The sequence below is a fragment of the Saccopteryx bilineata genome, chromosome 1 (assembly GCF_036850765.1).
Source record: "Saccopteryx bilineata isolate mSacBil1 chromosome 1, mSacBil1_pri_phased_curated, whole genome shotgun sequence".
NCBI classification, from domain to species: Eukaryota; Metazoa; Chordata; class Mammalia; order Chiroptera; family Emballonuridae; genus Saccopteryx; species Saccopteryx bilineata.
The window spans coordinates 254,296,881-254,309,237 of NC_089490.1; the positions used below are offsets into that span (position 1 = coordinate 254,296,881).

The following is a 12,357-nucleotide window of genomic DNA, read 5'->3' on the forward strand; positions in this document are numbered from 1 at the left end:
AAACTGGAAAATATTGGGTACGTAAAGACACATGGACCCCCATGTTCATTGCAGCATTATTCACGGTGGCCAAGACATGGAAACAAGCAAAATGTCTCTTGATACAGGATTGGATAAAGAAGACGTGGTACATATATACAATGGGATACTAGTCAGCCATAAGAAATGATGACATATTGCCATTTATGACAACATGGATGGATATTGAGAACATTATACTGAGTGAAATAAGTAAATCAGAGAAAGCGAAGAACTGTATGATTTCACACATAGGTGGGATATAAAACAGACTCATGGACATAGATAAAAGTGAAGTGGTTCCCAAGGGGAGGAGGATGTGGGGGAGGGAGGGAGGGGGTTAGGGAGGGTATAAAGAGAGACAAATATAAGGTGACAGAAAATGATTTGGCCTTAGGTGATGGATAGACAACATAATTGACTATTCAAATAATGGAGTAATGTTTGCCTGAAATCTATGTATAGTTATTGATCAATGTCACCCGGTTAAAATTAATTTTCTAAAAAGAAGAAGAGGAAGAGGAGGAGGAGAAGGGGACACTCCCAGCAGGTCCATGTCTTGGTTTCCACACCAGAGAAGCAATGGCCACACGGTGCTAAGGAAGCAAATATACCCAAAGGGCACACAGGGTGTTTCTCACAACAGTTTCCATAGAAGCAGAAATGTGAGGGAATAAGGACATGACCTACAGAAGGTCCCTGGATAAATGTCACACCAGGGCTAAGAAGGGACGGGGTTCCCTGTGCACTGACATGAAATGACTCCAAGACCACAGTCTGCAGTGCAGCGTGATGCACACAGTCTGATGCAGTTCATGCTAAACACACACACACCACACTTAGAAAGGCAGTACTGACTATTTTTATAGATGCGCATGGACGTATAGGAGAGCCACGCATTGGTACGGACAGATTCAAGCTACGAAGAACTACTGGCAGCTGGTTCCTCCAGGGAGGGGCTCAGGTCAAGGGATGAGAAGGAGACCCTACCTTTACAGGCCGCATATAATTTATTCAGTGAAAAGGCAGATATGTTCATTGTAGAACCAAAAAAAAAATTATGAACAGTTATAGTTGAGTACATTTAAAAACAGAGACCATGACTGAATTCATCACAGCTTCCTTTCTTACATTTTGTAATTTCTCAATCAACACAGAGTAAAAAGACATGCTAATCCATGAAAATCCTTGAGACACCCTGGGCCTCCTGGTCGCATACCTGGTGACCTCTGTTCTTGGCCACCTGCCTCTCCTGTAGTTAATGGCTGGGGTGGGGAGGCTGGGGTGGCAGTGTGAGGTTATCATTACCTCCTGGGCACCTGGGATCCCAGAGGCCAAGCTTTGTGACGCAGCTGGTGGGTGACTATGCTGAGGTGAGGGTTCGTACCACCGGGACTGCTGACGTTAATGTAGGAAGGCTCTCACCATGACTTCTGCCTCTACTGACACATTGAACGATAAACGGGGCCCAACGCAAAGATCAAGCAACCAAAAACCTAAGCATCTTTCTTGTGTCTTTGCCTCGTATTATGTGTCCTGTGTTTAAAGATTCTCGCCGCTCTGTGAGAGACAAGCACACGAGCTGTTTCTATCACCACGGAAAGCACCGCGCTTACCTTTTCCCCCAGTCAGCTCCTCTGAGCTTCTGTTAAAAAAGAAAAGATTGCTCCAACCTGTGGAGACGTAGCCCTCTTCCAATAGGAATTTCTACAAAACTGACAGAAGGACCTTTAAGTTCAAAGCATGTTTAGCTGCTAACCACCCTGTAGTGCCCCAGAAGGGCTCGTGGTGAAAACGCCCAAGGAAAGGTAACAGGAGATGTGTGGCTTTAAACCCTCAGAGGCCGAATGTGACCCAGCCACACACAAGCCTGAACTTAAGCACTGCTGATAACTGGGTTCCGCCCCTGTCGGTCTGACAGATTTCGACCGCAGTGAATGCATCTTGGCCAGGAGTGAGAAGGCAGCCCAGCCACTGCATACCTTTAAAACTGGGAATGTCTTTAAAATGAGGCCATCAGTTCTTCCATAAATTCTGGTCCCTGCAGTCGTTGCCCAACCTGACATTCCTGTATCAGCCAGGGCTCTCGGCCACCTCACCAGCTCCCAGCTCCCTCACGGTGTCTGTCCTCACAGACTTGGCCACTCCAGGACAACGTGCCTCCCCAGGCAAGGGGCAGGAGGAGAGCCATCAGCTCCTGCAGCCCCGGACTATTGACCTGAGGCATGAGGTGTCTTGACATCACCTTGTCTTACAACAACAATGGGCAACCCTAAGTGTGGCCCGGGGCCAGTTCGCCAACCCTCCCTCGGCAGAGGGCAATGAAAGGGAAAGCAGTGGAAAGACAAAAAGTAAAATAGTTTTACAAGCCACTGGCTCTTAAACACTTTATTATCATTTAAAATGAGAAGGTTTATGCTTTTAATTACATGGTTAACAGCCCAGGAGGCCGCTTGTCTGGACAGAAGGCACACCAACTTCAAGCACCAGACTGAGTGTGCCTAGGAGCAACATGGGTACAGCAAAGGGACAATTATAAGCTCTTTTATCGACAGCAGCAGTGTCTAACATGCTCTGACCTCCCTCGTGAATCTGCTTCCGGAGAACAGTAAGTGCTCTGTTGTCCCTGAAGGGGCTGCCGATTCGGCAGCCTAGAAACCCCCACCGGGCAGGCAGCAGCCGTCCTGACCTGCGCCAGAAGCATCCGTGTTTATTTCTGGACTGGGTGTCCGCTTCACAAATGCTTGTTACAGTTTCCGTATGTCTATATTTATTTGTATATTTCAACATGGATGTATTTATATATTATATATACTAGTATATATGGACATACACACACACATGCCAACCACAAAGCCAAATATAAACACATCACTTCAGTTTAGCATCAGTGTAGCATGTCATGTCGGTTATTTGGATTTTTTCTCCCCACGGTCATCTTGACAGACAATGTTAGGATGGAGAGCTGCAGGCAACATCGATATTTCCGACTAGAGGCGAGAAAGGCGGGGTCCCCAGATCTGTTTTCTCATCACCAAAAAACAATGTTATCCGTGTCCTATTGGCGTTCTTCCCGTGGTCCCATTTAAGTGGGTGCTGCCACTATGGTATCTTGGGGGGGTGGGACCACTGAGTTGGGTGAGGACCCTAATGCCAAGCCCAAGGCCACATGGCCAGGTCAGAAGTGAACCCTTCAGGGGAGTGGCCGGCAGTCCACATCACAGTGCGCAAAGGGGCCAAGTGACCTCGGGTTCCGTGCTGACCAGGATGTGTGGCGTTCTGGGTTGCTGAGTGGACACACAAGTATTAAGCACACTAAGTCCACGATGTCCTGGTTCAAAGTGGGATCCAGGTCACAGAAGTCTCTAGAAAGGAATCAGGAGCCTGGCTATGCTTCGAACCTACTTCTCAGAGGACAAAAAGTAAGGCGTGAGGCAAAGGAGGAGAAAGGCCACAGCAGTGCCCCGGCCACCCCCACCCTGGGGCAGGAAGAAGAGCTAGAGCTGCTAATAATATGCCTATACATCCCACCCCATAGGCCTTGATCAAGATGCCTCAGGACGCGCACCTGTTGGTGGAAGGTCCTGATATTATAGCGAAGCTGGGAGGAATGTGAAGGTTGGGAACACTCTGGCACAACTGAAGGGCCCGGTGGGAAGGAAAATGTACCAAAATAACCACAGTGGTCATGCGAACCTGACATCTACCCTAGCCTGGGGATTGGTGGAAAACTGCTTTTACACTGTTTTGTGCTTCTGGAAAGTGAGCATTTGTCTGAAAGTTAATACTCTGAATGCTGCTGGGAACAGACAGGGAGCGTGGCTCCTGGGGCACAGGCCTGTGTGCCCCCTCCTTCGTTTCCAAGATGGGGGGTGTATGGCCATCAGTCGTTGCCATCACGGCCAGGCACGTGCAAGTTTCCCATTAGATTTGGTCAGACAGTAAAGAAAAAGCAGAGCCAAAAACTGGTGGGCCATACCTTTATTCTAGCCTCGCACCTGGCTGGCAAGTAAAAACAAACACACAGAGGGCTCCAAAACCCACTCATTCAGCACTCACGAAGCTACTGACACATCTGGGTTTTCCTAGAATCAAAGGCCCCTACTAGCTCAGTCACCTCTGGTTCCCTATCTGCACACCTTCACCCTGCCATCTTGGCTGCTTCTCCCTTCTCTCATTCTGCAAAAACATGGCTTCCTTCTTCCTTCTCCTTCTTCTTAAAACTTTTTTGGCGTGAAAATTCCTCCTCCAGCACACATTAGCATAACCAAGCCCTTTCCCAAGCAGGAAGGTAATTAATAGTTTCACCTGGCAGCGGCCATTTTTAACAATAAAAGTGAGTAAAATCAAATAACACAAATTTTACAAACTTATTTGCCCAACAGGGGGCAAGGGCATTCATCTCCTGGCTACATGTGGAGCCTGCTCCAAAGCCAGAGGGTATAACACTCAAGACTCGGAGTTCACACAAGTTGCCATCCTGACACTCCAGAGTGAGGCCAGTGGTTCCGTCTCCTCTCAGCCAGGAGTGTCCTAACAAGTTTCCGAATGAATGCTCAGTCAGCGTCAATTTCACTGTCTGGGTTTGTGGGTGAAAGTTCCTGGTGTTTTGTTTTACTTCAGGAGGGAAATTGGGTGCCTTGGAAACAGTGTGTCACCCTGACGGTAGGCCAGTGGTTTTCAACTTGGGCTGCACTTAGCATCCTCTGGAAACTTCAAAAAAATGACCCAGGCCAGGGCTCCTCCCCAGAAGATGTTGACTTAATTGCCGGGCAGGCAGTCCGCCAGAGAAGGTTTTAAAAGCTCCAGGTGATCCTCCATCCAGAGTTTCTCAGACTCTAATGTGTGTGTGAATCCCTCAGGATCTTGCCCAACACCCAGATCCTGACCTGGTAGGTCTGGGCTGGAGCTGCAGATGCTGCATTGGTAACTGGCTTCTGGGTGATGCTCACCTGTCTATCCACAGGCCACACAGCGGAGGGTCAGGAAATGAGGGGAAAGTGTCAGGAAAGAGAGTTCCACGCGCTTCCTCCCACGGTTGTCAGTGGGGAGCCCTCCCTGCCCACGGTCGTGGCTCTGCCTTAGCTTTCTGGTCAAGCTGAGCAGATGTTGCCGGAACGCGAGGACGGCCTTCCGAGTTGGCTCCGTGAATGAGCCATCCTCCACCATTCAGTAGGCCCGCAAACCAGTCAGGGAGACACCGACTGGAACCCAGCCATGAGCGAATACAAGTCAAGCACTGAACTGGAGAACTCATGGTTCGTCCTCTGTTTGGCTTTGGCTCTGAGCATGCAGGGACACTCCGTGAGAAAAAAGCCCATGAGGCCCTGGCTCAGTCAGACAGCGAGCAGGGCAGGAAAAGGGACACCAGGAGGGAGGGCTCTGTCTGTGCGCGTGGGGCGGGGGGGTGGGTGCAGAGCTCCTGACTCGTCCCCACATCCGCCCTACGGCCCTCAGCCCTGGTCATTTGTGAGGCCCTCCTGCAGAGACTGCCACTCTCTCCGCTTCACTCTCCTGACACCCTGCTCGCTGGTCTCCCTCCCCTGGTCAAGAGTGACCCCCAGATCCCTGTGGTTCTTCAGCAGTACCTCCCAGGGCATCCTTCTCCTCCCTCTTCCCAAGCTCAGGACCTCTCCCCACCAGGACTCTCAGCAAGGTCTCTCCCAGCCTCCTACAGCCTCCTTTCCACATCCCCAAACACTGAAATTCCCCCTCTGGGCCCAGCTCCAAGCCTATCTTTCTCATCAAGACTTCCCACTCCCGCCCCTCTGGGCCTCCCCTGATGTCTACGGGTTTTGCACACCTTGTTGCTCAGACTTATCTTCCCACAAGAAAGCAATGTCTCTCCCTAACCACATCATGACCTCCGGGCGGGCAGTACCGTGCCTAGAGTTTCCTGTACTTCCTGTACCCAGTACAGCTCTCTGAAGATAGTAGATGCTTGGTGTATCTTTCATCTGTCTGCCGTGGGGCTCACCACCGCAGTTGCTGAAGCTGAGAGTCCCAGAGGCAAGATTCTCAGGAGTTCCCACGCACAGATCAGACCTCCCATCTCTGACAGAAGTCTCCACCACCTCAGTGCCTTTGACCTCACTATCATCTGGTGACATCTGCCATCTGAGGCACCAAACAGGAAGCATTCTGAGTTCCCTCAAAGCCCTATGCTTCCTTCCCCAGTAGCCTCACGCACAAACCAACCCTGGTGCTGGGGTGTGCGCCCTCACGCTGGGTGTGCGCCCTCGTACTGGGTGTGCACCTTGTGCTGGGTGTACACGCTCGTGCTGGGTGTGCACCCTCCTACTGGGGTGTGTACCCTCATGCTCAGTGTGCACCCTCCTGCTGGATATGCACCCTCCTGCTGGGATGTGCGCCCAATTCAATTACCCATCTTCAGGCCAGCATAACCTTCGCTCCTTGTAAGGAAGGCAGCATCTCTGCAGGATCAGGTCCTCAGCCTGCGCCTCTGAAGAGAAAAACAACAGGGTGTGGTCAGTAGAAAGCGCAAGACCCAGCCAAACCAAAGTCTCCTGGGGAAACCGCTCCTGCAGCGAGAATGAACAGGTACCACCGCTCCACCAGCTCTGAGTCCCACTGGGCACCAGCCCAAGAATGCTGCACCAACCCAGGAACCGGCACCAGACTTGTCTCCAGGGGCAATGCCTGTCCCAAAAAAGATCAACAAAAGCAATGGAAGCTATGGGTGTGACCATTAGAATGCCTGGTGGAGGTGCACTGGCACTGACAAGCAGTGAAGGAGGAGTGAGCCCCGTTTGCTGCATATTTCTGATGCTGGGAGCACAAAGCCCCGCCCCCCGCTCCCCCAGAACACTGGCCAAAAATGCTGCCCTTGGCTTCACACGTGACTTGCCTTAGCCGGAATCTGTGTTGGTTGGCCCTGGGCGCTGGGGCTGCTCTGTGTCCTCCCCCACTGCCCTTGGGCTCCTCTCGTCTCAGTCTGACTTCTCCCGGTCCTTGTCCTTCTTCCCACATCAGAGAGGGGAGAGAGTAAGCCTCGGTCCAGTTAGGTGGGAGGAGAAGACTCCACAACACCACTGCCCATCAGGGTGGCACCCGCTCCACAGAAGCTAACGCGCACTGACCTATTTACAGTATCAGGCAAGCAGATCAGGCAGGATTGAGGTGCAGCCCTGGTCTGCCCCAGCCAGCTGGCTCCCTCTCAGAGCAGCAGCTATCAATAACTCCTCGTTCAGGGCCGTCTGATAGCCATCAGCCCTGGGCCCTGGAATGCCAGCATCCCAATTCTCTTGTTTTCCCAGTTGTCAGCGCTGTTTATAAGTCATCCGTTTATAGACACCCAGCACCTGCTTGAAACACCTCATCCTGCCAAGTGGTAGAGTGCGTCTCAGAAGGAGCCACGGTGTGCTCCTTCGACTCCTTGGAACATTTTCCAACCCTGGACCCTGAAGATCTGCAGAGGCATTCTGAAGCAGGACGTATTTTGCTCCACTAAAAGAGAAAAAAAATCACCAGATATTGCAACACATTTAAAATAACACCTAAAAAGTCAGCAGGGTAAAAATGCTCTGGAGAAAAGTTAAAGACGGCTTTAAAAAAAAATTTTTTTAAGCTATTACATAGCTTTTCAGCTCACTATTAATACCGCCACTTAGGTGATGCTGCCTGCTCCCCAAAACCATCCTGTCTGTAAAATATACCTAGAGAAATCACGAGTGCAGGAAACCCACATATAACCTAGTTCAGGGGTCAGGACTCTTTTTTGCTGAGAGAGCCATGAACGCCACATATTTTAAAATGTAATTCTGTGAGAGCCACACAATGACCCATGTACTTTACGCATTATCCAATAAAAATTTGGTGTTGTCCCAGAGGACAGCTGTGATTGGCTCCAGCCACCCGCAACTATGAACATGAGCAGTAGGAAATGAATGGATTGTAATGCATGAGAATGTTTTATATTTTTAGCGTTATTATTTTTTTTATTAAAGATTTATTGGCGAGCCAGATGCAGCTATCAAAAGAGCCACATCTGGCTCGCGAGCCATAGGTTCCCGACCCCTGACCTAGTTGGTTGGGGTCTTTTTTCGTCTTGCCAAGTATCCATATGCAAAGTGACTAGAATTAATTCTCAACGCCCCCCCCCCCATCCCAGTAGGTGTCTCTTTGATTCATTCTCTGCAAAACAAAATAAAATCAAAATGTGGCACAGGTAGGCTGTGCAGAATATTCATGGAGTATGTGGTTCATGGCTTCTAGAAGGTCAAGCCAGAGGCTACCTTGGGGCCACCCCTTGAGGCTTCTCCAGTTTACACCTTCTCACTATAATCCTTCCCAAGCATGAGACTGTCACCGTTTTATAGTCACTGAGGGAAACCCTGATTAAGACCACGGGTAGGAGGTGGCTGGGCTGAAGCAGGTGGGGGAGTGAGACATTCCTGCTCCCCAGTTCTGTGTGCAGCCAGAATGCCAGCCCCCTATTTTATGGGAGAATTTAAGGGATTAGTATTGCTTTTTAAAGAAGTTTGAGCTATCTGGATATAAAGACAACCCGTGCAAAGCCGCAATGATGGTTAGAGAGCCAGCAGAGGTAGGTGGCTGTGAGCTCAGGAAAAGCAGCAGTGATTGATCAATCGCAGAAACAGAATTAGAGGATGTGAAATGAGGAAGGCTTGCTCTGGGCAGCGGGTCCCCCTGCTCACAAGCAGGGTCCTTAGGGTTCCAGCCTGGGATGCTTGCAGCTCCTGCAGCAATGGTCACAGAGGAAGCTGATCTGAGATGACACAGGCGTCCCGTCGTTTCTCTCCAGAATGGAATTGCGTTTGACCAGGCCCGAGCCACTCCGGCGCACGTCGGCCCTGCTTAGTGCAGACCGGTCGATGGTCACGTGCTCGCCAGCCTGGACTCCTTCACTCATCACAGAAGCCGGGCTCTGCCGCTCGCTCGTATGATCTCTGACATGCTGCTGCTGGAGGAACGAATGTGCCAAATTTAGGAGGCTGCTGATCGGGCTGAAAACTCCGTGACTCCTTTCCATAAATCTGTGTCCTGGATATTTAAAAATAAAAATCACTGGGAGGTGCTGAGAAGGAAGAGCGCTGATAGCTACAGAACACAGCAGCCCTGCTCTTCCTGGCCGAGGATCCCCGTGAGAGGGGCTAGGCTGACCTAAATCCCTTCTGCTCCCAAAAATAGAAAAGAGGAAGTATTTAAAGCCGAACGGAACAGGCCCACGGGTAACTGTCAGCAGAGCTGCCCTCCACGGGCAGGACGCAGTGGGCCAGGGTCACTGTGAGGCTGCCCCTTTTTGCTCCCTGGTAGTTTTGACATGCGGCCTGTGAGAAGGCGAGCTTTCGGAGACCGCAGGCCGCACAGCTGCCCTCGGGCCACAGCGCGGGCCTGGTGCTGACGTGGCCAGCACAGCCCCGGGTCTGGCGTCCCCCGCAGGTCTTCACTCTGTCCGCAGCAGGGCTAAGCAGTGACCTTGCCTTACAGCACACTACACCCAGCGCCTCCGCAGGAAACGCCTGGCTAAGCAAACATTTGTTTCCTGTTTTGCCTTTTTTTTTTTTTTTATAATTTCGCATTTCTATTCAACTTAGCTTCCATCCTTCTCATTGCACCAAACCAGGGAGGTCTGTTTGCCGTCCAGTGCTCCGAATGGCACTTCCCAGAGGTATTCGAGTTAGGAGAGGTTCCTTGGGAACAAAGGGTGCGGGATTGGGACAGCCTGTGGGGCGGGTCCCTGGAGAGGTGCTGTTCCGGAGTGGGGTGGGGGTGATGAGGCAGCTCCCAAGCCCAAGAATAGAAGATGGGGAATGGGGAGGAGAAGGTAGTCTTGGGGTAGACAGCAGAACCTCTGCTAGGCTTTCCAACACCTTCTTCTGAGCATACGGCCCTGTGGAGGGCTCCCGGCTGCAGTCCAGCCCTGCATACTATGACTTTGGGTGGGTGCCCTTCTGCAGGGCACAGCCTGAAGCACAGCCCACTCAGGACTCAGGAAAACCCAAGCAAGAGATCGAAAAGCCCAAAAGGGGAACTTTAGAACGGGCACAGAAAGAAAAATCAGTCACGAACACAAATCCTTCTGGTAGCATGCAGGAAATCCTGTTTTGCCTCTTACAACTTTGCTGGTAGGTGGGGGTGGGGAGGGTGGCTGGCGACATTTATTTCTGCAAACAAGCTGCATCAAAACATCCCAGCTGCCAGTTTTATCCTTTGCCGTGTTTTATCCAGTGTAAGTATTGTTCATTAAAGAGAGCATTGTGTCCATACCATAATCTCCAGGATGATAACAGTTCATATTGATTTGTCAGGGTCATTATCTATGCTTAGACCCTGTTATCTGGTTATATATAACCTGAGAACGGCCCTCAGCCAAGACACAAGTACATTTACACTTCGTAGGATGAACCCCTGTGGAGCCCTAACTGCCTCTATCCCAAAATTCCTGAATGTTTCACTGAAACAACCGGTTCAACCTCAACCACAAGAAAGAAATGTAAGGACCTCAGACAGATTGCTTTTTCAAGATCATGGCCTCAGTTTGTAACTATACCCCTTTGACCAACCTGCTCAGGTGAGGTCCACAAATTGCTGCGTGGTTTGCAAAATTGGAAATGGGCAAAAGTCAAAATCTCGTAGCAAATGGAGAATCAAGAAAAGACACAGTAAAATGTGCCATTACACAGCTGTTATTAATCCCTAGCATTGGGAAACAGTATCAACCTGCAGCAAACGAACAGCTCTGGTGGGCGAGGGGGAGGTAGTGGAGAGACTGGGGTGGGGGATGTTGAGTACAGCAGGTGGGTGGGCACGCTCTCCATTCCTTCTGCTCGGGTCTGCTGTGAACTTAAAACCGCTCTCTAAAATGTAAAGTCTATTAATACAACTGCTGTCATAGACCCAGAGGACAGACTGGCAGTTGCTGTAGGCTGAGAGCTAAATGGGAGAAGGTGCTCAGTGATACAAACTTCCAGTGACAAGAGGAATATCATTCTGGTGATGTGAGGTCCCGCCCAGGCGACTGCAGTTGGCAACACTGTATCTGAAGAGATTGGATCTTACATGTTCTTACCGCAAGAAAGGAAAATGTAACCATGCGTGATGATGGATGTTATCGAAATTTGGAGCTAGATCATTTCATAACATATCCATACAGTGAATCTCATGCTGTATGCCTAAAGCTGATACAATGTCGTATCAGTTACATTTTCATGAAACTGGGGAAAGGAACAATAAATAAATAAAAGTGCTAAACGGGATCTCTTTCAAAAATCAATCAGATGCATGGGTGTTAGAACCAGACCTGGGAGGACCCGTTCAGAAAACTGCATGGCCACTTTACCTGCCGAGATGGATTCTCTCAAACATTCGTGGAACACAGGCTGCATCCGTTTCTCGTAACACTATCTTCAAATGTAATATCTTGGCATGCGTGCTTATTATTGCTTCATTTGTTAAATTTCTGCAAAACTGTTGCATAACCAGCAACCTGGGCTTCCCACTAGTTCCTGCTGTGTGTGTGTGTGTACCTCAGGCAGCTTTCTGAAGGCCTCTCTTTCCCACCTGGAGAGAGCGTCCAGGGACAGGTGGCTGGCCGCTCTCCACACGTCTCCAGGAGCAGGCTTATCATCTGTGAGGCTGGGGGCAGTAACTGTGCTGTTCCTTATGTTAGGAAACAGGAAATGACTTAATTTTTTAAAAAATTAAGGAAACGAGTTAATTTGGAAAAGTAAATTAAATTTTTGGCACGCCATTATTAGAACTATCTTAGGTTGAAATTTCCCTTGGCAGAGTGAAAAGTGATGAAATATTAATTAAGTGTAAGTACTTTCTGTTGCATTTTACATTGCAAGTTCTTTAGTTGTGGCTGGATAAAAACCTACCAAGAGCTCTCGCTGAAGCTTTGCTTGCTGTTTTCACCGAGCCCCTCTTTGCTGGCTCTGCCATTGGCACATGCAGCCTAAGCCAGCTCCTTCTCACAACCTGGGCACTCAGAGACAAGGAGGGAACCGTGGTGTTTACATGACAGTTTATAGTCTGTACTAATCCTCGACAAGCGAGATGGCTTTGTCTACCGCCTTTCAGGAAATGAGAAAACTGAGAATTCAGACAAACAGAGAGAGTCACCCCTAAACATCTAAATAGGGAGTGACAAGACCAGATCTCAATGCTGGGTCTCAGGCCAGTGCGCTTGTTCATACTCTGGCTCCTGTTCAAACACAGGCAGCTCCCTATAGCCTTCTGCATCTTGGACAGGTCTAGTTCTGGGGTGGAAGCATTCAGCCTGACTGGTGATGGGCTCAGCAATGATTAACTCGGAAAACTTCAATGACCTTGCTGTTAAAGATCTATGTTGCT

General features: G+C 49.8%; 1 long non-coding RNA gene across 1 annotated transcript; it reads right to left on the minus strand.

The window, feature by feature from the left end:
* Nucleotides 1-3,984: 3,984 nt before the first annotated feature.
* Nucleotides 3,985-9,082, minus strand: LOC136311760 (uncharacterized). The gene is made up of 3 exons (XR_010726829.1): nucleotides 8,697-9,082; nucleotides 6,887-7,485; nucleotides 3,985-6,481 (listed from the first exon to the last, which is right to left on the minus strand). It is a non-coding gene; the product is annotated as an uncharacterized lncRNA (long non-coding RNA).
* Between the last annotated feature and the right edge of the window lie 3,275 nt (nucleotides 9,083-12,357).